The sequence below is a fragment of the Oncorhynchus tshawytscha genome, linkage group LG09 (genome assembly GCF_018296145.1).
Source record: "Oncorhynchus tshawytscha isolate Ot180627B linkage group LG09, Otsh_v2.0, whole genome shotgun sequence".
NCBI classification, from domain to species: Eukaryota; Metazoa; Chordata; class Actinopteri; order Salmoniformes; family Salmonidae; genus Oncorhynchus; species Oncorhynchus tshawytscha.
In genome coordinates this window covers 58,838,443-58,864,699 of record NC_056437.1, presented here as the reverse complement: position 1 = coordinate 58,864,699, position 26,257 = coordinate 58,838,443, and positions in this window count along the sequence as shown.

The window sequence follows — 26,257 nt, the reverse complement described above, 5'->3', positions numbered from 1 at the left end:
GAAGAGAGAGGGTAGGTAGAGAGAGGAAGTAGAGAGAAGAGGGTAGAGAGAGAGTAGAGAAAGAGAGGTAGATAGAGAGAGAAAGAGAGATGAGGGTAGATAGACAGAGAGGAGGTAGAGAGAGAGAGTAGAGAGAGAGAGAGAGAGGTAGAGAAAGAGAGTGAGGTAGATAGAGAGGAGAGAGAGGGAGAGAGAGAGAGAGGTAGAGAGAAAGAGGGATAGAGCTAAGGAGAGTAGAGAGAGAGAGGTAGAGAAAGAGAGTGAGGGTAGATAGACAGAGAGGAGGTAGAGAGAGAGGGTAGAGAGAGAGAGAGAGAGAGAGGAGGAGAAAGAGAGAGGGTAGATAGAGCAGAGAGGAGGTAGAGAGAGGATTGGTAGAAAGAGAGAGGGTAGAGAGAGAGAGAGAGAAAGAAGAGGGTAGAGAGAGGGTAGAGTGAGAAGTAGATAGAGAGAGAGAGAAGAGATAGGTAGATAGAGAGAGAGGTAGAGATAGATCAGAGAGGTAGAGAGAGAGAGGGTAGAGAGAGAGAGAGAGGTAGATAGGCAGAGGTAGAGAGAGGAGGTAGAGAGAGAGGGTAGAGAGGGAGAGAGAGAGAGAGGGTAAGAAAGAGAGAGGGTAGAAGAGAGGAGAGAAAGAGAGGAGGGTAGATAGAGAGGTAGAGAGGAAGTAGAGAGAGAGGGTAGAGAGAGAGAGAGAAAGGATAGAGAAAGAGAGTGAGGGTAGATAGACAGAGAGGAGGTAGAGAGAGAGGGAGAGAGAGAGAGAGAGAGAGGGTAGAGAAAGAGAGAGGGTAGAGAAAGAGGAGAGAGGTAGATAGAGAGAGGAGAGAGAGAGAGAGAGAGAGAGAGGGTAGAGAAAGAGAGAGAGGGAGATAGAGAGAGAGAAGAGGAGAGAGGGTAGAGGAGAGAGAGGGTAGAGAAAGAGAGGGAGGGTAGAGAAGAGAGAGGTAGAGAGAGAGGGTAGAGAGGAGAGAGAGAAAGAGGAGAGGAGAGAGAAAAAGAGGAGAAGAGAGAGAGGTAGAGAGAGAGGATGGAGAAATAGAGTAGAGAGGTAGAGAGAAAGAGAGAGATAGAGAGAAAAGAGAGAGAGAGAGAGAGAGAGACAGAGAAGAGGGTAGAGAGAGAGGATGGAGAAAGAGAGAGGGTAGATAGACAGAGAGGAGGTAGTAGAGAGGGAGAGAGAGAGAGAGAGAGAGAGGTAGAGAAAGAGAGGAGGGTTTTAGATAGAGAGAGAGGAGGTAGAAAGAAAGGGTAGAGAGAGAGAGAGGGTAGAGAGAGAGGAGTAGAGAGAGAGAGAGAGAGAGAGAAGTCCTTAGAGAAAGAGAGTGAGGGTAGATAGACAGAGAAAGTAGAGAGAGAGGGTCTGAGAGAGAGAGAGGGTAGAGAAAGAGATGAGGAGATAGAGAGGAGGTAGAGAGAGAGGGAGAGAGAGAGAGAGAGGAGAGAGAGAGAGAGAGATAAAGAGAGAGAGGGTAGAGAGAGAGAGGTAGAGAAGGGTAGAGAAGAGAGAGAGGGTAGATAGAGAGAGAGGAAAAGAGAGAGAGGGTAGAGAGAGAGAGAGAGGGTAGAGAAAGAGAGTGAGGGTAGATAGAGAGAGAGAGAGGTAGAGAGAGAGAGAGAGAGAGAGAGAGAGAGAGGTAGAGAAAGAGAGAGAGGGTAGAGAGAGAGAGAGGTAGAGAGAGAGAGAGAGAGAGAGAAATTTATAGAGAAAGAGAGAGGGTAGAGAGAGAGAGGATAGAGAAAGAGAGAGGGTAGATAGACAGAGAGGAGGTAGAGAGAAGAGAGAGAGTAGAAGAGAGAAATGGAGAAAGAGCTTGAGGTAGATAGACAGAGAGGAGGTAGAGAGAGAGGTTAGAGAGAGAGAGAGAGAGAATAGAAAAGGGTAGAGAGAAGAGAGGAGGTAGAGAGAGGGTAGAGAGAGAGAGGGTAGAGAAAGAGAGAGGGTAGAGAGAGAGAGATGGTAGAGTAGAGAGAAGGGTCTAGAGAAAGAGAGAGGGTAGAGAGAGCCTTAGAGAGAGAGAGAGAGAGAGAGTAGAGAGAGAGAGGGTAGAGAGAGAGAGAAGAGAACAGGTAGAGAGAGAGAGAGCCAGAGAAATATACATCTCAACAGAGGGAGAGAGAGGAGGTAGAGAGAGAGAGGGTAGAGAAAGAGATGAGGGTAGATAGAGAGAGAAAGTAGAGAGAGAGAGAGAGGGAGAGAGAGAGGGTAGAGAAAGAGAGAGGTAGATAGAGAGAGGAGGTAGAGAGAGAGGGTAGAGAGAGAGAGAGAGAGAGATAGAGACAGAGAAAGAGAGAGGGTAGAGAGAGAGGATGGAGAAAGAGAGAGGGTAGATGAGAGAGAGGGTAGAGGTAGAGAGAGAGGGTAGAGAAAGAGAGAGGGTAGAGAGAGAGGATGGAGAAAGAGAGTGAGGGTAGAGAGAGAGGAGGTAGAGAGAGAGGGAGAGAGAGAGAGGGAGAGAGAGAGAGAGAGGTAGAGAAAGAGAGAGAGGAGAGAGAGAGGATGGAGAGAGAGGTAGGGTAGAGAGAAGAGGTAGAGAGAGAGGGAGAGAGAGAGAGAGGGTAGAGAGAGAGAGAGGGTAGAGAGAGAGGATATGAGAAAGAGAGTGAGGGTAGTAGAGAGGAGAGGAGAGAGGGAGAGAGAGAGAGAGAGAGATTTCAGAGAAAGAGATAGAGGTAGAGAGAGAGAGAGATATAGTCCCAAGAGAGAGAGGGTATAAACAGAGGATAGAGTAGAGAGAGAGAGGGTAGAGAAAGAGAGAGGGTAGAGAGAGAGGATGGAGAAAGAGGTGGAGAAAGAGGGTAGATTCAGAGAGAGAGGAGGTAGAGAGAGAGGGTAGAGAGAGAGAGAGAGGATAGAGAAAGAGAGTGAGGGTAGAGAGAGAGGAGGTAGAGAGAGAGGGTAGAGTGAGAGAGAGGGTAGAGTGAGAGAGACAGGGTAGTGAAAGAGAGAGGGTAGAAAGAGAGGATGGAGAAATAGAGTGAGGGTAGATAGACAGAGAGGAGGTAGAGAGAGAGGGTAGAGAGAGAGAGAGAGAGGATAGAGAAAGAGAGTGAGGGTAGAGAGAGAGGAGGTAGAGAGAGAGGGTAGAGTGAGAGAGAGGGTAGAGTGAGAGAGACAGGGTAGTGAAAGAGAGAGGGTAGAAAGAGAGGATGGAGAAATAGAGTGAGGGTAGATAGACAGAGAGGAGGTAGAGAGAGAGGGTAGAGAGAGAGAGAGGGTAGAGAAAGAGAGATGAGGGTAGATAACAGAGAGGAGGTAGAGAGAGAGAGAGTAGAGAGAGGGAGAAGAGAGAGAGAGTGAGGGTAGAGAAAGAGAGAGGGTAGAGAGAGAGGAGGAGAAAGAGAGAGGGTAGATAGACAGAGAGGAGGTAGAGAGAGGGTAGAGAAAGAGATAGGTAGAGAGAGAGGTGGAGAAATAATGAGGGTAGAGGCAGAGAGGAGGTAGGAGAGGGTAGATAGAGAGAGAGAATTGAGAAAGGGTAGAGAAAGAGAGAGAGGGTAGAGAGACAGAGAGGAAGTAGAGATCCAGAGAGAGAGAGAGGGTAGAGAAAGAGAGTGAGGTAGATAAAGAGGAGGTAGAGAGAGTAGAGAGAGAGAGAGAGATAGAGAGGATAGAGAAAGAGAGTGATGGTAGAGAAGAGAGGTAGAGAGAGAGGGTAGCAGAGAGAGAGGGTAGAGAGAGAGATGGTAGAGAAAGAGAGCTTTAGAGAGAGAGAGGATGGAGAAAGAGAGTGAGGGTAGATAGACAGAGAGGAGGTAGAGAGAGAGGGTAGAGAGAGAGAGAGAGAGGGTGGAGAAAGAGAGTTAGGGTAGATAGGCAGAGAGGAGGTAGAGAGAGAGGGTAGAGAGAGAGAGAGCGGAAGAAAGAAAGGGTAGAGAAAGAGAGTGTGGGTAGATAGACAGAGAGGAAGTAGAGAGAGGGTAGAGTGAGAGAGAGAGAGGGTAGAGAAAGAGAGTGAGGTAGATAGAGAGGAGGTAGAGAGAGAGGGTAGAGAGAGAGAGAGAGAGATAGAGAGGATAGAGAAAGAGAGTGAGGGTAGAGAGAGGAGGTAGAGAGAGAGGGTAGAGTGACAGAGAGGGTAGAGTGAGAGAGAGAGGGTAGAGAAAGAGAGAGGATAGAGAGAGAGGAAGGAGAAAGAGAGTGAGGGTAGATAGACAGAGAGGAGGTAGAGAGAGAGGGTAGAGAGAGAGAGAGAGAGGATAGAGAAAGAGAGTGAGGGTAGAGAGAGAGGAGGTAGAGAGAGAGGGTAGAGTGAGAGAGAGGGTAGAGTGAGAGAGACAGGGTAGTGAAAGAGAGAGGGTAGAAAGAGAGGATGGAGAAATAGAGTGAGGGTAGATAGACAGAGAGGAGGTAGAGAGAGAGGGTAGAGAGAGAGAGAGAGAGAGAGAGAGAGAGAGGTAGATAGAGAGGAGGTAGAGAGAGAGGGTAGAGAGAGAGAGAGAGGGTAGAGTGAGAGAGCGAGGGTAGAGAAAGAGAGAGGGTAGAGAGAGAGGATGGAGAAAGAGAGTGAGGGTAGATAGACAGAGAGGAGGTAGAGAGAGAGGGTAGAGAGAGAGAGAGAGAGAGAGAGGGTGGAGAAAGAGAATGAGGGTAGATAGGCAGAGAGGAGGTAGAGAGAGAGGGTAGAGAGAGAGAGAGAGAGAGAGAGAGAGAGAGAGAGAGAGAGAGAGAGGAGGTAGAGAGAGAGGGTAGAGAGAGAGAGAGAGAGAGAGAGAGAGAGAGAGAGCGAGGGTAGAGAAAGAGAGAGGGTAGAGAGAGAGAGGATGGAGAAAGAGAGTGAGGGTAGATAGACAGAGAGGAGGTAGAGAGAGAGGGTAGAGAGAGAGAGAGAGAGAGGGTGGAGAAAGAGAGTGAGTGTAGATAGGCAGAGAGGAGGTAGAGAGAGAGGGTAGAGAGAGAGAGAGCGAGAGAAAGAAAGGGTAGAGAAAGAGAGTTTGGGTAGATAGACAGAGAGGAAGTAGAGAGAGAGGGTAGAGTGAGAGAGAGAGAGGGTAGAGAAAGAGAGTGAGGTAGATAGAGAGGAGGTTGAGAGAGAGGGTAGAGAGAGAGAGAGAGAGAGAGAGATTTACAGACCTGAGATTGATGCCCAAAAACATAAAACCTATCTAACCTGGCCATAGAGATGATGTTCTCTCTCACATGCGCCCAGGTGTACTGCCTTGTTCATCCATGTTGACTCCGCCAAATATCACACAATTCATTTGTTACAATGAGGCGTTTTAAAAACATCCTTGAGGCTATATGAGGTTCTTGGTGATTTCTATCTAAATCACTAACTGTGCAGTTAAAATCCCCAGCAATAAACAAATAATCTTCTTTGTTACATTTCTCAATGGTATTTGATAGTGTCTCTAAAAACATACCCTCTCAACTGTCACCACTGGGGCATATACATTTATCAGACACATAGTGATGTTTTCATACCTTGCTCTAACTTTTAATAACCTCCCCTCAACTACCTCTTCAACCTCATATGACAACGGCAAAAACCCTTTTGAGAACAAGATAACCACACCCCCACTTTTGAGTTTTTATGACTACACACCACTGTCCCCCCACTCCTGTTGCCACATAACTTCATTTTCCAAATTACTATGCGTTTCTTGTAGAAAAATTATGTCACTTCCCTTTCCCCTAATTAACTCATACACCATGGCTCTTTTTTTAACATCTCTTGCCCCATTTACGTTTAAAGAAGAAATCTTAAAACTGCTCATGGATAAAAAAAAATATATACAGAGGAAGATCCAGCCACCACATCTCTTTACAGAGTTAAGACTGCAACTGAACTCTTTCATTTTCTTTAGAATTTACATCACTTATCACTCTTGTGACCACTTTCTTGGGTCTAGCAATTTCAGGGCTTTTCAAACTTCCCCCTGTAATTTTTGACATCAGAAACTTTGCTGATTCAATAAACAATTCACGTTCAGGGAAAAAATCAGTTACATTGTAATCCTGCATATATTTCTTCCCTTTTGTGAACTTCAAAAATTGACGTATCCTCTCGATCCCATACCTCCCTTCCACCCCATTTATCTCACTATATTGTTGTGACGCGTCAGATGACTCACTCTCACTATCCTCCCCAGAAGAATACTCCCCCATCTCTACACCTTGTTCATCTTCAATTGATTTATCAAACTCTACCTTTCTCTTAGAATTAGACCCTTCACCACCCCTTAAATTCTTCCTTTTACTCCTCGGTATTTTGAAAACATCCGCTTCCTTTTCCATTATTTCAATCTCCTCTTGACTTCCAATTTCATTTTCCAGCACCACCTCAGCGACGGCAGTCGCAATCTCACCTACTGTTTCCCTCCCTCTTTGTTCTGATCTACTACAATTTCCCCGTATCCACACTGCCTTCCTCTCCTGCTTTTCCAACCACATCTGCCCACCTTCTCTCTTCTCCTGTACCCTTATTATGTTCATCCCTTCGCGTTGGTGCGTTAGTTGCACTCGCACTAAAACTACTGCCAGGCTCAGCGCGCTCATTTTCGGGACAACTACGCACCAAATGCCCCTCTCTTCCACATCCAAAGCATTTCATTGATTCAGTAGATGCATAGAAGACATAATCAAATCCATCAATCTTAAAGCTAAACGCTAAATTCAGTTCATCTCCTTCCTTTTTTAAAATCATATGCACTTGTCTCCTATGAGACACAACATGTTTCAACAACGGAGATTTGCATCCAAAAAGAACCTTCTTTATTGTAGATACGATTTGACCGCTCTAACAAATGGTGGCACGTTAGAAAGCATGACTTTCTTCGCCGGATTCATAAGCGGAAATACCGGCGTCTGTGTCTCCCGCAACACAACACCCCTCTCAACTATTTTATTCACCTTTTCAATTGAATCTAAGAATATCACTACAGCGCTATTCATATCTGTTATTTGATGCTATCATACCCAATGATAGCACCCACAGCTAAGCTACATTCTTCCACTGAACACCCGACCGCAGCAGGAATCTTTACTCCATGCCTCCGACTAAGTTTTTCAAACTCTCCATTTCCACGAGTGGCCATAGCAACCAGCCGCACCCGCTGGTTGTGCCCTCGCGAAAAACCAAACTCAAAGATCCCACCACCCCTATACGTGCTTAGTGATAGTTTAAACAAGATACCCTTACAACAACTAAACAAATCAATATATACCAAAACCCGATAGAGTGAAAAGAAATTCCATTCACTCTCACAAACACTACTGTTTGACGAGAGAGAGAGAGAGAGAGAGAGAGAGAGGGGAGAGAGAGAGAGAGAGAGAGAGAGAGAGAGAGAGAGAGAGAGAGAGAGAGAGAGGGTAGAGAGTGAGAGAGTTTAGAGAGAGAATAGAGAGAGAGAGAGAGGGAGAGAGAGCGAGAGCGAGAGGGTAGAGAGAGAGGGTAGAGAGAGAGAGAGAGAGAGAGAGAGAGAGAGAGAGAGAAATGGTAGAGTTGTGAGAGATGGTAGAGAGAGAGAGAGGGAGAGAGGGAGAGAGAGAGGGAGAGAGGGAGAGAGAGAGAGACCATACTTTAATGAAGACAGCTTCTCCCTCCTGGAGGGAGAAATCAATCATTTCCAGGTCCAGGGACACGTACTAGTCTGTGGCGGACAGAACCGGACAAGAACCTGACACCCTCAGCACACAGGGGGACAAACACCTGCCTGCAGGTGACAGCATTCCCTCCCACATATGCCCCCCTAGGCACAACTATGACAACATAACCAAAAAAAACGGGTCACAACTCCTGCAGCACTGTCGCACGCTGGGTATGTACATGGTAGGCTTCGAGGGGACCCCTATGGTAGGTACACCTATAGCTCATCTCTTTGAGGTAGTACTGTAGACTACTGTATCACTGACCTCAACCCAGAGTCTCTCAGAGCGTTCACAGTCAGCCCACTGACACCCCTATCAGACCACAGCAAAATCACAGTCTACTTGAACAGAGCAATACTCAATCATGAGGCATCAAAGCCAAATGAACTGAGTAACATTAAGAAATGCTATAGATGGAAGGAATGCAGTTTGGAAACCTATCAAAAAACAATTAGGCAACAACAAATTCAATCCCTTCTAGACAATTTCCTGGACTAAAGTTTTCATTGTAATAGTGAAGGTATAAACTTGGCAGTAGAAAATCTTAACAGTATTTTTGACCTCTCAGCTTCCCTATCAGATCTTAAGAACATTATACAAAGAACCTTTTCCAGAAAAAAAGAGTATCCCATAATTCATAGCATTAGCTATAAATTATCGTTCGGTTTGGTCTCCTAAACGAAGCTCTTAATCTCGTTCTTGGTACCACTTAGGACCTAGACATTACCTCGTCCAATGGCATATAATCATTTGTCAATTTCTAGATACTCCCATAAAAAATTACAACCCCTCCTGGACAAGCTTACAGAGGAAAAGTGACTGGCACACAGGCATTGTGGAGCCACCTAACTGGTTCCCCATTAATCACACCATCCCTTCACATGGTTTAGGAATAGTCACAGACACATTCACAGATAAGACTAACCCAACCTCTCCCCTCTCTGGGCCCAAGTAACTTTTTTCCACATAAGCATGCTTATGAAAATTAATAAAACATCTTATTTATAAATGTTACCTAAAGGATTCTGATTCTGCCACGACATTCCCCTCTCAGGGACATAGTCCCTTCTAAAGAATCAGAACATTAATTACATACTCAATATTTAAAAGATAATAAAAAATAAAATCCCTTCAATGGCATATACCTTAGCTTATATGTAAGCTTTCTCCCTTCAGAAACTAAGTTTACAACCTTTATTCTACAAGACAAACTTGCACATGTTTAATAACACAGAATAATCCATTTGAGGAAAATAAAAACATAACAAAGAAATGCTCCCTAAGTTACATGAGAACTATCTAAACACAGGCCTCATCACAACATATAGGACAGGCATCCCTCTTATCACTCAAAGTAAAAACCTCAATTTAACACACATCAATATTAGCAGATTTTTCATTCATTCAGTATAATTATCCCATAATTCTACCATTAACTTTTTTAATCATGATTATAATACAGATCAGTATCTCAATGCATTCTTAATCTAAATTATTATAATTTGACATGGTGTAGACCTCTACAATCAACCTGATACCACAAAAGTATAAAACAATTTTATTGGCACAGTTGACCAACCCCCCCCTCAGGCACTGATTCTTCTGCCGTCTTTTCGTTCTTCTTCAGATAGCTTTACAGTTCAAAGTGGACGGCCCATGATAATGTCCCAATTTCAATGTCTCATCTTTACCACTCATGTCTTGTCCATTCGTCAACCAATATACCAGCATCATAAGAAAAGGTTAGAACAGATTTCTCTCCATGATCACTCCAAGTGGACTCTCACAGTATGAGAGAAACATTAAAGAAAAGCAGTTGATAGCTTAGATCGGATACTACACCGATTTCTGGCTTGGTTCCTTTCTCTCGGTAGAAGTGGTTCGGAAGGCCTTCTTCAACGCCGTTGTCACTCTTCTTCAGCCAGTTAGAGGGGGTTTTGAGGTACACACACTAGTCGGTCCAATTATCTCTTCCATGCATTTAGATACCGTCTGATGTCACTTTTAATGATAACATCGAAAGAACAGATCAGAACAACAGTTCAGTTAAGTTCATTAACTACATGATAAATTATTACTTTTACCAATTATTCTTAATACACATATCTATACATATTTCACAGAGAATATCAACACATTCTATCGAAACTATTCTTTCAAATTGGTTTGTACTCCCCATCTCACTGACAACTCCATCGTAGAGCCAAGGATCAATAAGTTAGACCTATACCCCTCGGGAATAGAACAAAACAAACAACACACTCAATACACTCAACAATACAATACACTCCTTACACTCAAGGTGTATAACTTCAATTCAAAACCTTAAAAAACTGAATCCTCCCCCATGTTTTACACATATCTCTCCATGAGAGTAATGTAAAAATAAATTAAAAACTACTACTGGAAAAAAAATGTAATAAAATTTCAAATCAAATGAAAAAAAAATCCACAAAGAAAAATTATTCAACCCATATGGTCATAGGAAAATAGACTTAAAGCAGCATACCCTTAGTTAAAAGCAATGCCCTCTCCTTCTTCATAGTGGTCCAAATTACAAATATGGCTAAGAACTATAAACTCAAACATATTTACCATTTACACAAATTATCTTGAAAGCAGTATTACAAATTACCATACATTCATTATCCAAATGGCTTTCCAATGCGGGTGATCAAGCCACAACGGAAAGTCATTATAGAGGTCATAGGTCATACAAAACCCTTCAAAGAAGAGTTTTTTTTTACTATATTAGAAAAATTGCAAACAATAGTCAAATAGTTCCTACATGTTGTATGTCAGGTTCCCAGAACATTCCTTTATCAAAATAAATAAACGTGTTTAATTAAAACTCAGAAAATAAAAACGAATTAAAATTCCATGTGCGTGTGTGCCCCTTTAAGATACCTTTGCACTAAAACAAATGGAAAACTCAAATCAAACATAGTATTTTAAAAACACCAACAAATAGTCATAACAAATGTTTTGTGTGTGTGTATTTGCAAACCTTAAGGTAAAAACAAAAACTTCCAGGACCTTTTCAATTTGGTAGTTTATGGCCTCAAGCTCACTCACTCTCCCCAAGATTATAGTCCCAGGAAACATTTCAGAGAGAGACAATGAAACACCCATTTTCCCAGAAAAACACAAAACACTTTGTTAGTATTCATTACACTACATCGATTCAGAAACTCAACGTGAACTATAAACCAACCCTAATGATAATTCCACTGTACCTCAAATCATTAATCATAAGTTTTAATCAACATCAATGTATACGTATGCTTAATTGAAAATGTTACTTTTTCCTCTGTCGCAAATGTAGTACATTTCTCAGCGTAAGAAATCAGTAATTTAATCCCAGGCATTTAATAAAAATGTAGCAGGCATTTAAGAAAAATGTAGACGTGTTCTCCCGTGGCTCCTTCAACTTACATATTTTAGATAACTTCCCTCTGTCCTGGAAGAAAGAATCCTACTCAAACACATCAGATAATAAAAAATTGTATTAAGTAAAATCAACACCTAAAATCAACAAGAAACAGTAAACACATAAACAAACCACTTTAATCAGCAATCTAATAATTTCAACCTGTTGATATAAACTTTGTAAAAACTATCCTGATTTTTAACAAATCTAAAATCTTTCAAAAGTTAGCGCTGTCTCATCAGCGTAAAAATCAAAACAAACGTTTCATTAATAAACAGTAATAAATTAATGCAAAAAAAACTACACAAGAACTCACTACTATAATGGTTCAGATGACAAAATTGCTCAAAGATTAATGTTTACATCTCAAAAAAATAAAACACAGTCTGCATAAATAACCAAATTCAACCTAGCTAATTTCCCAAAACATATGCAATTGTTTTTTACTATAGAGGTTGCTTTTCAACATTAATACCCTGACATTGTTCCACATAATGGAAACAGATTGTAATGTTAGACTACATAAACTTTCCTGCTCAAATTAACTGGTGCTACCTAAACAATCAAACCAAGAATCAATAACCATCAGAGTACATTATCACAATGTTTCCTTACTCACACCTAAATCACTTTTAACTTAACATATGCTATTCCTTTTTTCCCAGCGGGCAAAAATATATAACCCCTCTCATTTCAACATTTTTCCTTACCTTGCAAATAAATTCATTAAAAATCCTACAATGTGATTTTCTGGATTTTTTTCCCTCATTTTGTCTGTAATAGTTGAAGTGTACCTATGATGAAAATTACAGGCCTCTCTCATCTTTTTAAGTGGGAGAACTTGCACAATTGGTGGCTGACTAAATACTTTTTTGCCCCACTGTACCTTTGATGATCTTCATCCGAAGGCACTCCCAGGAATCCCAGTTTGACAATAAATGACTGATTTGTTCCATAAAGTTCCAATAAGTCTATAATTTATGTCCAAATAGCCACTTGTTGTTAGGGCGTTCAGCCCAGTAATCCATCTTCATGAGTAGCAGGCACTTCGTCCAGACAAAAACTCAAAAAGTTCCGTTATAGTCCTTTAGAAACATGTCAAACGATGTATGGAATCAATCTTTAGGATATGTTTAACATAAAACATCAATAATGTTCCAACCAGAGAATATGATTTACTTAAAAATCATACAATGTGATTTTCTGGATTTTTGTTTTAGATTCCGTCTCTCACAGTTAACGTGTACCTATGATAAAAATTACAGACATCTACATGCTTTGTAAGTAGGAAAACCTGCAAAATCGGCAGTGTGTTCTCCCCACTGTATATGGTTCTTCGTCTGTAGGATGCAATTATTTGTCCTGTTTTCGAGAAGAGCCTCTCAGAGGGAACGGACGCTCCTCCAAATAGGATCGGACCTCCATTATGGCATCTGCTGAGGGTTTCCTTCGTGCTGCATCCCCAGTCGCTCTCTCGTCAAACAGCATCCAAACAGCAGACGTTTGTGGCACTACTGCTGGTGCTTCTGCTCCATCTGATCCCTCTTCTTCCTGTTGCCCTGGTGCCTGAGCCAGCTGACTGCTGGGGTTATTCTTTGAAGAGCCTCATCAATCGCTCTGGCATCACCGAAGGCTAACTTCTTATACCTGGGGTCAAGTGCAGCGGTTTCTGATAGCACGTGACTATATTCCATTCTGTGGAACTTTCTGTCCATTGATGAACATAGGGTGTCCATCCACTCTGTCACATTTGCTTCTCTCTGGCGGCTGGCTGTGATTCGCTTACACAGGAGTATCATTATTGAGGCTGAAAAGAGAGAACAGTAACTTATTAGTTCCGGTTCATGTTTTGTCTACTGATACTACATCACAGCTGTCATTTTCACAGCTGTCCTTCCTCTCTCTCCTCGGCTGCTAAGTGTGTGACTGTGTGATTTGGCTCGGACCTCCCTCACGCATCTTTGGTTCATTGGTTGACACTGCGTGTCTGATTGACAGGAACAACAGGTGGGGCTGTTAGTCTGACCAGACAGTCAGAATGGATGTGTTCGCTTGAGCATTCAGGCCTATATTGTTTTTGTTTTTTTTCCGTTCTTTGAATTAGTTAATTCTATTCATTTAAATCTTTTGATTATTCATATCTTAATTTTTTTTTAAATAGATACAGCTCTTCTGATATGTGAGCCGGCTTCCAACGTTCACCTACGAGAGCATGCTCTTAGAGCTCTTAGAGCCATTTGATTAATTGTTCAGCAGTCTTATGGCTTGGGGGCAGAAGCAGTTGAGGAGCCTTTTGGTCCTAGACTTGGTGCTCTGGTACTGCATGCCGTGCGGTAGCAGAGAAAAAAGTATATGACTTGGGTGACTGGAATCTCTGACAATTTTATGGGCTTTCCTCTGACACCGCCTATTATATAGGTCCTGGATGGCAGGAAGCTTGGCCCCAGTGATGTACTGGGCTGTACACACGACCCTATGTACGGTCAAATTGCCGAGCAGTTTCCATACCAGGCAGTGATGTAATCAGTCATGCTCGACGGTGCAGCTGTAGAACTTTGAGGATCTGGGAACCTATGCTAAATCTTTTCCATCTCCTGAGGGGGAAAAGGTTGTCGTACCCTCTTCACGACCGTCTTGGTGTGTTTGGACCATGATAGTTTGTTAGTGATATGGACACCAAGGAACTTGAAACTCTTGACCCGCTTCACTACAGCCCCGTCGATGTTAATGGGGGCTGTTCGGCCCGCCTTATCCTGTAGTCAACGATCAGCTCCGTTGTCTTGCTCACATTGAGGGAGAGGTTATTACCCTGGCACCACACTGCCAGTTCTCTGACCTCCTCCATATAGGCTGTCTCATCATTGTTGGTGATAAGGGTGACTACTGTTGTGTCGTCAGCAAACTTAATGAGGGTGTTGGAGTCGTGTTTGGCCATGCAGTTGTGGTTGAACAGGAAGTACAGGAGGGGATTAAGTACACACCCCTGAGGGGCCCCCGTGTTGTGGATCAGTGTGGCAGATGTGTTGTTGCCTACTCTTACCACCTGGGGGCAGCCCGCCAGGAAGTCCAGCATCCAGTTGCAGAGGGGGGTGTTTAAGTCCCAGGGTCCTTAACTTAGTGATTAGCTTCGTGGGCACTATGTGAGAATTCTGTCAATGAACAGCATTCTCACATGTGTTCCTTTTGTCCAATTGGGAAAGGGCAGTGTGGAGATGTGAGCAATGACCAGCCTTTCAAAGCACTTCAAGGCTACTGACGTGAGTGCCATGGGGCACTTGAAACATGTAGGTATTACAGACTCGGTCAGGGAGATGTTGAAAATGTCAGTGAAGACACTTGCCAGTTGGTCCACACGTGCTTTGAGTACACCTCCCGGTAATCCGTCTGGCCCTGCAGCTTTGTGAATGCTAACCTGTTTAAAAGGTCTTGCTCACATCCGCTACCGAGAGCGTTATCACACAGTCATCCAGAACAGCTGGTGCTCTCCTGCATGCTTCAGTGTTGCTTGCCTCGAAGCGAGCATAGAAGGCATTTTGGATTAGTGTCCCGCTCCTTGAAAGCGGCAGCTTTAGCCTTTAGCTCGATGCGGATGTTACCTGTAATCCATGGCTTCTGGTTGGGATATGCATGTACATTCACTGTGGGGACGAAGTCGTCGATGCACTTATTGATGAAGCCGATGACTGAGGTGGTGTATTCCTCAATGCCGTTGGATGAATCCCGGAGCATATTCCAGTCTGTGCAATCCCCCAAGGATGACGTGTAGGATATGATTAAGTTCCCTCAGACGGAGTTGACCTCAGTAGACTTCTGACATGTTGGTGTGCGTCTCTGCTCTAATAGGACCCTAATTCCCTTTATAGGGCCCTGGTCAATGTAGTGGGAGGTGAACTTGGTCTCTTTATAGGCATATAGGATGACATGCGTAGCTGTATTACGCTGTAGCTGTATAAAATGTACACCTCTCAAGGGAAGCATTATGCAGTAAACAAAATGTTATTCTATGAATTTTTAAGTGCTAAATCATGCATTTTGTTTTCCTGCATGGCCTTTGCATTAAGTCCTGCTGTTGATTAGTTGGGCCACAGTATATCCACTGCTTTATGTCACTTTCTCTGGGAGACACCCTGGTGTGTAGGCTACTCCAGTACAACCTTTGGCTGACAGTGTTTCTTGATGCCAGCTGCCTTGCCCTTTGGTCAATCTTCAATGTTGTAAATTCCTGAATGTGAGCTCAAGCCAGGCCAACAGGTTGAACAAATCACAGTGGGATTTGATGGCTTAATGATGCTAATGGTGATGTTGGAGCGATGGCCATTTCAGAAATGGTGTGTGTTTCATTAAAGGACAACCTGCTCTCAGACCTGTCTTGAATTTCAGGAAAATACTGGTCTGCATCTCAAATGGGACCCTATTCCCTACATGGTGTACTACTATTGACCAGAGCCCTATGGAAGCAATTTTGACCACACAGCCTTGGAGAACCCAGGTACAAAGAAAGAACCAGGGGATCAAAGCAGGAGTGGTGTCATATTAGCCGAATTACTCACAATATACTTCCTTATTTGTTCTGCAAGCTGTTTTGTAGAGGGTTTTTCTAACAGCCTGGCAGGTTTGGCCTGGTGTACACTGTACATTTCTCAGTGGGTTGTTTTTAATGAGATTATAATGACTGTTATGGTTTACAAGAATTGATGTTTGTGACTTTTATGAGGTGCGAGTGAAGGGGTGGGCCGAGCCCAGGTCATAAAGGCAGGAGGTATGTTCATTGGGGGAGAGGCTGGCTCCCTGTAGTCCTCTTTGTTCTGGAACCTCAGTCCTCAGAACACTCACACTGAGCCGATGTTGTGGCCGTTAAAGGCCAGGGAACTGATTTAAAATCTGTGACTTTCTTTACACCCCCTTCACCCTCCAACCTCACATTCCGGTACAAAACGAAAAGCACCTTTGCGCTCTTCATTTCCTCCACTGTGGCTAATGGGACTTTGCTCATGTGCAAAGAGTAATTTCCCCTCATTAACAAATCCCCCAAAGTATGTTTGTTCATTTTCAACCATTGAGTATTAGTTCCAGGATATCCAAAAGGTGATGCCCAAAGCTCAGTGTAAAGCTGAAAACTCAAAATAAGATGAAAAAGAGAATATGAGGTTAGGATTGAACAGTCCAAAAGAGAACAGCTGTTTTATTTAAAGTAGAAGAAATCAGCCATCAATCAACCATTTATATGACAGAGCAACATCACATGGGCCTCACAAGGCCTCATGGTCTTACAAATAACTCAAAGGCCAATACACCCCCAAACATTACAAGCAAGAAACAATGTCCATTTATTGAGAACATTGGCCGCATCCCAAACGGCACCCTATTCCCTCTATAGTACCCATGGACCCTGGTCAAAGTTGTGCCATTTGGAATGCGGCCAGGGTTAGATGCTGATTGAAAGCTGTCAGGTGTCTCTGATGATTATTAACAGGCGTGTGTGGGACAGAGAGCCAGGCGGATATGGGGTTAGGCCTGCTGATTAAGATAAGATGGAAATGACGTCTGACAAACCCTGGCATTTTTTTAATCTCCCATATAACTACCTCCTGTCAGTCTGCTAATCTTCAAATCCTGATCACTTTGCAAACTGACCTTCAATCAGTGTCTAGAGAAGCTATTTCATTCTCCACCATTTACCAAATGGCCCTCATGCCAACCTAACATCCCCCTGTGTCCCCTGCACCCATTCCTGGCTCCATTCCAGCCCCCCACTGCTCCCTGCTCCATTGTCAACCCCACCTGGAAGAATGGCGCTGGAGGGGATGGCTGCTGTTTTACGGGATCTTAACCAATTGTGCGAAAAAACACAAAATAGCATTGTTTGTAACTTATTTTGTACAAAATGTTGATGCTACCGTCTCTTATGACCGAAAAGAGCTTCTGGATATCAGAATGGCAATTACTCACCTTGAACTAGCCAAAGATTTTTTCTTTAATGAGTCTGACATGAAGGATATAATGTTGCTCCCGGACAAGGCCCAAATCCCCGTCATTCGCATGAAGAAAAGAAGGAAATACAGGGGTCGCAGATCAGTGTGCCTTGTGAGAATTCGTCGGTGAATGGGTAACCTGCCTCTACCATCCGTTCTATTGGCCAACGTGCAATAACTGGAGAATAAACTGGATGAGCTCAGTTCGAGACTATCCTACCAACGGGACAGTAAAAACTGTAATATTATGTTTTCCATGCATCGGCAGGACAGAACAGCTATGTCCAGTAAGACGAGGGGTGGGGGTGTCTATTTTTAATACCAACTGGTGTGCAATGTCTAATATTAAGGTATTCTCGTGGTATTGCTCGCCTGAGGTAGAGTACCTCATGATAATCTATCAAGAGAGTTTATCTATTTACCACCACAAACTGACGCTGGCACTAAGACTGCACTCAACAAGCTATATAGCCAGCAGCATACCACCCTGCATACCACTGCTGGCTTGCTTCTGAAGCTAAGCAGGGTCAGTCCCTGGGTGGGAGACCAGATGCTACTGGAAGTGGTGTTGGAGGGCCAGTAGGAGGCATTCTTTCCTCTGGTCTAAAAAATATCCCTATGCCCCAGGGCAGTGATTGGGGACACTACCCTGTGTAGGGTGCTGTCTTTCGGATGGGATGTTAAATGGGTGTCCTGACTCCCTGAGGTCATTAAAGATCCCATGGCACTTATTGTAAGAGTAGGTGTGTTAACCTAGGTGCCCTGGCTAAATTCCCAATCCGGCCCTGATACCATCACGGTCACCTAATAATCCCCAGTTTACAATTGTCTCATTCATCCCCCCTCCTCTCCCCTGTAACTATTCCCCAGGTCGTTGCTGTAAATGAGAATGTGTTCTCAGGCAACTTTCCAGGTAAAATAACAGATGAATAAAAATATAAGGCCATAAACAAACAAGAAAATGCTCATCCAGAAGCAGTGACCCGGGACTTCAATGTTGGCAACCTTAAATCTGTTTTACCTCATTTCTACCAGCATGTCACATGTGCAACCAGAGGGGGGAAAAAAAAGTCTACATCACCTTTACTTCACACACAGAGATGCCTCAAATCTCTCCCTCGCACACTATTTGGCAAATCTGACCATAATTCTATTCTCCTGATTCCTGCTTACAAGCGAAAACTAAAGCAGGAAGTCGGGGGGCTAGGGTCAGTTTGTTATATCTGGAGTACTTCTCCTGTCCTATTCAGTGTCCTGTGTGAATTTAAGTGTGCTCTCTCTAATTCTCTCTTTCTTTCTCTCTCTCGGAGGACCTGAGCCCTAGGACCATGCCTCAGGACTACCTGACATGATGACTCCTTGCTGTCCCCAGTCCACCTGGCCGTGCTGCTGCTCCAGTTTCAACTGTTCTGCCTTTATTATTATTGGACCATGCTGGTCATTTATGAACATTTGAACATCTTGGCCATGTTCTGTTATAATCTCCACCCGGCACAGCCAGAAGAGGACTGGCCACACCACATAGCCTGGTTCCTCTCTAGGTTTCTTCCTAGGTTTTGGCCTTTCTAGGGAGTTTTTCCTAGCCACCGTGCTTCTACACCTGCATTGCTTGCTGTTTGGGGTTTTAGGCTTGGTTTCTGTACAGCACTTTGAGATATCAGCTGATGTACGAAGGGCTATATAAATAAATTTGATTTGAAGTACCCGTGTCTCACTCAATATGGAAGTGGTCAGATGACATGGCTGCTACTCTACAGGACTGTTTTGTTAGCACAGACGGGAATATGTTCCGGGATTCATCAAATGGCATTGAGGAGTATACCACCTCATTCCCCAGCTTCATCAATAAGTGCATCGAAGACGTCGTCCCCACAGTGACCGTACGGACATATCCCAACCAGAAGCCATGGATTACAGGCAACATCCGCACCGAGCTATAGGCTAGAGCTAGCGCTTTCTAGGAGCGGGACAATAATCTGGACACTTATAAGAAATCCTGCTATGCCCTCAGATGAACCAACAAACAGGCAAAGCTTCAGTACAGGACTAAGTTTGAATCCTACTACACCGACACTCGTCAGACGTGGCAGAGCTTGCAGACTATTACGGACTGTGCCTACCCTTACCACCTGGGGGTGGCCTGTCAGGAAGCCCAGGATCCAGTGGCAGAGGGAGGTGTTTGTTCCCAGGGTCCTTAGCTTAGTGATGAGCTTTGTGGGCACTATGGTGTTGAATGCTGAGCTGCAGTCAATGAACAGCATTCTCACATAGGTGTTCCTTTTATCTAGATGAGAAAGGACAGTGTGGAGTGTGATTGAGATTGCGTCATCTGTGGATCTGTTGGGGCGGTATATGCGAATTGGAGTGGGTCAAGGGTTTCCGAGATGATGGTGTTGATGTGAGCCATGACCAGCCTTTGAAAGTACTTCATGGCTACCGACCTGAGTGGTACGGGCTGAAGTAATTTAGGAAGGTTACAGTACCTTTGTGTTCTTGGGCACAGGGACTATGGTGGTCTGCTTGAAACATGTAGGTATTACAGACTATTATAGGTCAGGGAGAGGTTGAAAATGTCAGTGAAGGCACTTGCCAGTTGGTCAGTGCATGCTCTGAATACACATCCTGGTAATCCGCCTGGCCCCGCGGCCTTGTAAATGTTGACCTGTTTAAAAGGTCTTGCTCACATCGCCTATGGAGAGCATGATCACTTAGCCGTCCGGAACAGCTGGTGCTCTCACGCATGATTCAGGAAACATTTATTGACAGCCTTCTAACTACACTACTGTGGCCTGTATCTTAGATTTACACTGTTAAATGGAACGATTATTCTACCCATCCCAACCGCATTTTATAATGACATTCTCCTTTGCGGCTCTAGTTGTCCTACAGAACAGCACCTCTGTGTGCACTACGGTGAAGTTGTGCAGTATAATACAGTGAGGCTGTGAGTCTCAGAGATAGAAAGCAGACATAGTTTTGCACAGGACCTGGCTGCCCCCCCCCGTTGCAGAACATTCCCTGTGATGAATGCTGTACATTAAGAGTCCCATCACTGGGGAGACTAACAAACCAGGAATCCTGGGCTGATCTGTATTGGTGAAATACTGAATTACAGTATTTAAAAAAGTATCATACTTTTACTGAATGTATTAATAGTGTCTCATATCAAATATAACAATGCATATCCATTGAATATACAATATTAACATATGCCATTTATACACACCATCTATGGATCTCTGTTTAGTATCACTAATTACGAATGCCAAATGTTGCAAGTTTCACATGATGGCCCTCATAACAATTGCACGGGGAGAGACGGAGGAGGAGTGACACGGGGAGAGACGGAGGAGGAGAGACACGGGGAGAGACAGAGGAGGACAGACACGGGGAGAGACGGAGGAGGAGAGACACGGGGAGAGACGGAGGAGGAGTGACACGGGGAGAGACGGAGGAGGAGAGACACGGGGAGAGACGGAGGAGGAGAGACACGGGGAGAGACGGAGGAGGAGAGACACAGGGAGAGACGGAGGAGGAGTGACACGGGGAGAGACGGAGGAGGAGAGGGAGTGACACGGGGAGAGACAGAGGAGGAGAGGGAGTGACACGGGGAGAGACAGAGGAGGAGAGGGAGTGACACACGGGGAGAGACAGAGGAGGAGAGGGAGTGACACGGGGAGAGACGGAGGAGGAGAGGGAGTGACACGGGGAGAGACGGAGTGACACGGGGAGAGATGGAGTGACACGGGGAGAGACGGAGTGACACGGGAGAGATGGAGTGACACGGGGAGAGATGGAGTGACACGGGGAGAGATGGAGAGGGCAGAGGAGGAGATGGATTGACAAGGGGAGAGATGGAGGAGGGCAGAGGAGGAGATGGAGTGACAAGGGGAGAGATGGAGGAGGGGAAGGAGTGACAAGGGGAGAGATGGAGGAGGGGAGGGAGTGACAAGGGGAGAGATGGAGGAGGGGAGGGAGTGACACGGGGAGAGATGGAGGAGGGCAGAGGAGGAGATGGAGTGACACGGGGGAGAGATGGAGGAGGGCAGAGGAGGAGATGGAGCGACACGGGGAGAGATGGAGGAGGGCAGAGGAGGAGATGGAGCGACACGGGGAGAGATGGAGGAGGGCAGAGGAGGAGAGGGAGTGACACAGGGAGAGATGGAGGAGATGGAGTGACACGGGGAGAGATGGGGAGGGCAGAGGAGGAGAGGGAGTGACACGGGGAGAGATGGAGGGCAGAGGAGGAGAGGGAGTGACACGGGGAGAGATGGAGGGCAGAGGAGGAGAGGGAGTGACACGAGGAGAGATGGAGGGCAGAGGAGGAGAGGGAGTGACACGGGGAGAGATGGAGGGCAGAGGGGAGGGAGTGACACGGGGAGAGATGGAGGAGGAGATGGAGTGACACGGGGAGAGATGGAGGGCAGAGGGGAGGGGGTGACACGGGGAGAGATGGAGGGCAGAGGGGAGGGGGTGACACGGGGAGAGATGGAGGAGGAGAGGGAGTGACATGGGAAGAGATGGAGGAGGAGAGGGAGTGACACGGGGAGAGATGGAGGAGGAGAGGGAGTGACACGGAGAGAGATGGAGGAGGAGAGGGAGTGACACGGGGAGAGATGGAGGAGGAGAGGGAGTGACACGGGGAGAGATGGAGGAGGAGAGGGAGTGACATGGGGAGAGATGGAGGAGGAGAGGGAGTGCCACGGGGAGAGATGGAGGAGGAGAGGGAGTGACACGGGGAGAGATGGAGGAGGAGAGGGAGTGACACGGGGAGAGATGGAGGAGGGCAGAGGAGGAGAGATGGAGGAGTGCAGAGGAGGAGAGGGAGTGACACGGGGAGAGATGGAGGAGGAGAGGGAGTGACACGGGGAGAGATGGAGGAGGGCAGAGGAGGAGAGATGGAGGAGTGCAGAGGAGGAGAGGGAGTGACACGGGGAGAGATGGAGGAGGGCAGAGGGGAGGGAGTACACGGGGAGGGAATGGTGATTACTTACCAAAACTTCCCAACAATGCAGAGTTAAAAATAAGAAAATTTAAATAATAACGAGGAATAAAATACCCCAAAATGCAGCTACAGTGCCTTCAGAAAGTATTCACAGTATTCACACCCCTTGACTTTTTCAAAATGTTGTTGTGTTACAGGTTAAATGTACAATTTATTAAATTGAGATTTAGTGTCACTAATCTACCATATTGTAAAAGTGGAATATAATCTTTTCAGAAATGTATACAGATTCATTAAAAATTAAAGGCTGAAATGTCTTGAATCAATAAGTATTCAACCCCTTTGTTATGGTAAGCCTAAATAAGTTCAGGAGTAACAATGTGCTTAACAAGTCACATAATAAGTTGGATGGACTCTGAATGACTACCCCATTTCTGTACCTCTCACATACTGTCAGGTCCCTCAGTCGAGTAGTGAATTTCAAGTACAGATTCAACCACAAAGACCAGGGAGGTTTTCCAATGCCTTGCATATGGGTAAAAAGAAATGTAAAATGTTTTTTAAAATTAGAAAGTAGACACTGAATATCCCTTTGAGCATGGTGAAGTTATTAATTACACTTTGGATGGTGTATCAATACACCCAGTCACTTTGAAGATACAGGCGTCCTTCCTAACTCAGAGATCTATGGATCTCTGTTTAGTATCACTAATTACGAATGCCAAATGTTGCAAGTTTCACATGATGGCCCTCATAACAATTGCATGGGGAGAGACGGAGGAGGAGTGACACGGGGAGAGACGGAGGAGGAGAGACACGGGGAGAGACAGAGGAGGACAGACACGGAGAGAGACGGAGGAGGAGAGACACGGGGAGAGACGGAGGAGGAGTGACACGGGGAGAGACGGAGGAGGAGAGACACGGGGGAGACGGAGGAGGAGAGACACGGGGAGAGACGGAGGAGGAGAGACACGGGGAGAGACGGAGGAGTGACACGGGGAGAGACGGAGGAGGAGAGGGAGTGACACGGGGAGAGACGGAGGAGGAGAGGGAGTGACACGGGGAGAGACGGAGGAGAGGGAGTGACACGGGGAGAGACAGAGGAGGAGAGGGAGTGACACGGGGAGAGACAGAGGAGGAGAGGGAGTGACACGGGGAGAGACGGAGGAGGAGAGGGAGTGACACGGGGAGAGACGGAGTGACACGGGGAGAGATGGAGTGACACGGGGAGAGACGGAGTGACACTGGGAGAGATGGAGTGACACGGGGAGAGATGGAGTGACACGGGGAGAGATGGAGGAGGGCAGAGGAGGAGATGGATTGACAAGGGGAGAGATGGAGGAGGGCAGAGGAGGAGATGGAGTGACAAGGGGAGAGATGGAGGAGGGGAAGGAGTGACAAGGGGAGAGATGGAGGAGGGGAGGGAGTGACAAGGGGAGAGATGGAGGAGGGGAGGGAGTGACACGGGGAGAGATGGAGGAGGGCAGAGGAGGAGATGGAGTGACACAGGGAGAGATGGAGGAGGACAGAGGAGGAGATGGAGCGACACGGGGAGAGATGGAGGAGGGCAGAGGAGGAGATGGAGCGACACGGGGAGAGATGGAGGAGGGCAGAGGAGGAGAGGGAGTGACACGGGGAGAGATGGAGGAGATGGAGTGACACGGGGAGAGATGGAGGAGGGCAGAGGAGGAGAGGGAGTGACACGGGGAGAGATGGAGGGAAGAGGAGGAGAGGGAGTGACACGGGGAGAGATGGAGGGCAGAGGAGGAGAGGGAGTGACACGGGGAGAGATGGAGGGCAGAGGAGGAGATGGAGCGACACGGGGAGAGATGGAGGAGGGCAGAGGAGGAGATGGAGCGACACGGGGAGAGATGGAGGAGGGCAGAGGAGGAGATGGAGTGACACGGGGAGAGATGGAGGAGGGCAGAGGAGGAGAGGGAGTGACACGGGGAGAGATGGAGGGAAGAGGAGGAGAGGGAGTGACACGGGGAGAGATGGAGGGCAGAGGAGGAGAGGGAGTGACACGGGGAGAGATGGAGGGCAGAGGAGGAGATGGAGCGACACGGGGAGAGATGGAGGAGGGCAGAGGAGGAGATGGAGCGACACGGGGAGAGATGGAGGAGGGCAGAGGAGGAGAGGGAGTGACACGGGGAGAGATGGAGGAGATGGAGTGACACGGGGAGAGATGGGGAGGGCAGAGGAGGAGAGGGAGTGACACGGGGAGAGATGGAGGGCAGAGGAGGAGAGGGAGTGACACGGGGAGAGATGGAGGGCAGAGGAGGAGAGGGAGTGACACGAGGAGAGATGGAGGGCAGAGGAGGAGAGGGAGTGACACGGGGAGAGATGGAGGGCAGAGGGGAGGGGGTGACACGGGGAGAGATGGAGGGCAGAGGGGAGGGGGTGACACGGGGAGAGATGGAGGGCAGAGGGGAGGGAGTGACACGGGGAGAGATGGAGGAGGAGAGGGAGTGACACGGGGAGAGATGTAGGAGGAGAGGGAGTGACACGGGGAGAGATGGAGGAGGAGAGGGAGTGACACGGAGAGAGATGGAGGAGGAGAGGGAGTGACACGGGGAGAGATGGAGGAGGAGAGGGAGTGACATGGGGAGAGATGGAGGAGGAGAGGGAGTGACACGGGGAGAGATGGAGGAGGAGAGGGAGTGACACGGGGAGAGATGGAGGAGGAGAGGGAGTGACACGGGGAGAGATGGAGGAGGAGAGGGAGTGACACGGGGAGAGATGGAGGAGGAGAGGGAGTGACACGGGGAGAGATGGAGGAGGAGAGGGAGTGACACGGGGAGAGATGGAGGAGGAGAGGGAGTGACACGGGGAGAGATGGAGGAGGGCAGAGGAGGAGAGATGGAGGAGTGCAGAGGAGGAGAGGGAGTGACACGGGGAGAGATGGAGGAGGAGAGGGAGTGACACGGGGAGAGATGGAGGAGGGCAGAGGAGGAGAGATGGAGGAGTGCAGAGGAGGAGAGGGAGTGACACGGGGAGAGATGGAGGAGGGCAGAGGGGAGGGAGTACACGGGGGAGGGAATGGTGATTACTTACCAAAACTTCCCAACAATGCAGAGTTAAAAATAAGAAAATTTAAATAATAACGAGGAATAAAATACCCCAAAATGCAGCTACAGTGCCTTCAGAAAGTATTCACAGTATTCACACCCCTTGACTTTTTCAAAATGTTGTTGTGTTACAGGTTAAATGTACAATTTATTAAATTGAGATTTAGTGTCACTAATCTACCATAATGTAAAAGTGGAATATAATCTTTTCAGAAATGTATACAGATTCATTAAAAATTAAAGGCTGAAATGTCTTGAATCAATAAGTATTCAACCCCTTTGTTATGGTAAGCCTAAATAAGTTCAGGAGTAACAATGTGCTTAACAAGTCACATAATAAGTTGGATGGACTCTGAATGACTACCCCATTTCTGTACCTCTCACATACTGTCAGGTCCCTCAGTCGAGTAGTGAATTTCAAGTACAGATTCAACCACAAAGACCAGGGAGGTTTTCCAATGCCTTGCATATGGGTAAAAAGAAATGTAAAATGTTTTTTAAAATTAGAAAGTAGACACTGAATATCCCTTTGAGCATGGTGAAGTTATTAATTACACTTTGGATGGTGTATCAATACACCCAGTCGCTTTAAAGATACAGGCGTCCTTCCTAACTCAGTTGCCAGAGAGGAACAGAAACTGCTCATGGCAAGGAGTTTAGGGAGTTTTAGGATAAAAATAAATGGAATGGAGCGAAGCACAGGAAAAATCCTACAGGAAAACCTGGTTCAGTCTGCTTTCCACGAGACACAGAGATGAATTCACCTTTCAGCAGGACAATAACCTAAAAACACAATGCGTTGCTTATCAAGATGACAGTGAATGTATTCCTGAGTGTTACACTTTTGAGTTAAATCTGCTGGGAAATCCATGGCAAGACCTGAAATGGTTGTCAAGCAATGATCAATAACCAATTAGAGAGAGCTAGAATCATTTTGAAAAGAATAGTGGGCAAATATTGCACAATCCAGGTGTGGAAAGCTCTTAGAGACTTACCCAGAAAGACATGTACTGACTCAGGGGGTTGAATACTTATCTAATCAAGATACACTGAGTATACATAACATTAAGAACACCTGCTCTTTCCATGACATAGACTGACCAGGTGAATCCAGCTTAAAGATATGATCCCTTAGTGATGTCACAAGTTAAATTATCTTTAATCAGTGTAGATGAAGGGGAGGAGGCAGGTTAAAGAATGATTTTTAAGGCTTGAAACAACTGAGGTATGGATTGTGTATGCGTGCCATTC